The following is a 584-nucleotide window of genomic DNA, read 5'->3' as shown; positions in this document are numbered from 1 at the left end:
GCGCGGGGGCGGCGGGGGTGGATTCCGGTGGGGGTCGGGGCGGCGGCGGCAGGGGACGGAGGGGACGGATGGGGCGTGCAGGCGCGACGACGACGTACGGTTGGGGAGGAAGGGAGGAAGGGGAATAGGTGGAGTGGGGGGGGAGCTTACTAATGGCGCACCCAGCGGCGGTACGCCATTAGAATGTTTTTTATTACAGTTCGAGCCCTCAGGTTATATTCCACCTAACCCAACATCTACATCAGAACCCGCCCACTAGCCCGACTGGTTAGCACGCAGCACACACACTAGGAGGTCCTGGGTTCGATTCCCAGGCTCCCCAATTTTTATTTTTATGCATTTAAAATGTTGTTTGATATTTATTTGTGTTTAAATATGTTCAAACTTGTTTAAATCATAACAGTAATATTTTTTTTATAAAAACAGTAATATTTTTTTAAAAATATGTTCAAATTTGTTATTTGAAAATATTTATGAATATGAAAAAGGTGGAGTGGAGGGTGCGGTGGGTCATCGGCGACGGTGGAGTGGGGGAGGGTGCGGGCCGGGGTTTGGCGGCGGCGGCCGGTGGAGCGGGGGAGGGT

This window comes from Triticum dicoccoides, chromosome 5B, assembly GCF_002162155.2.
Source record: "Triticum dicoccoides isolate Atlit2015 ecotype Zavitan chromosome 5B, WEW_v2.0, whole genome shotgun sequence".
NCBI lineage: Eukaryota > Viridiplantae > Streptophyta > Magnoliopsida > Poales > Poaceae > Triticum > Triticum dicoccoides.
The sequence above is the reverse complement of the archived record's forward strand: the minus strand, read 5'-3'. Positions refer to the sequence as shown.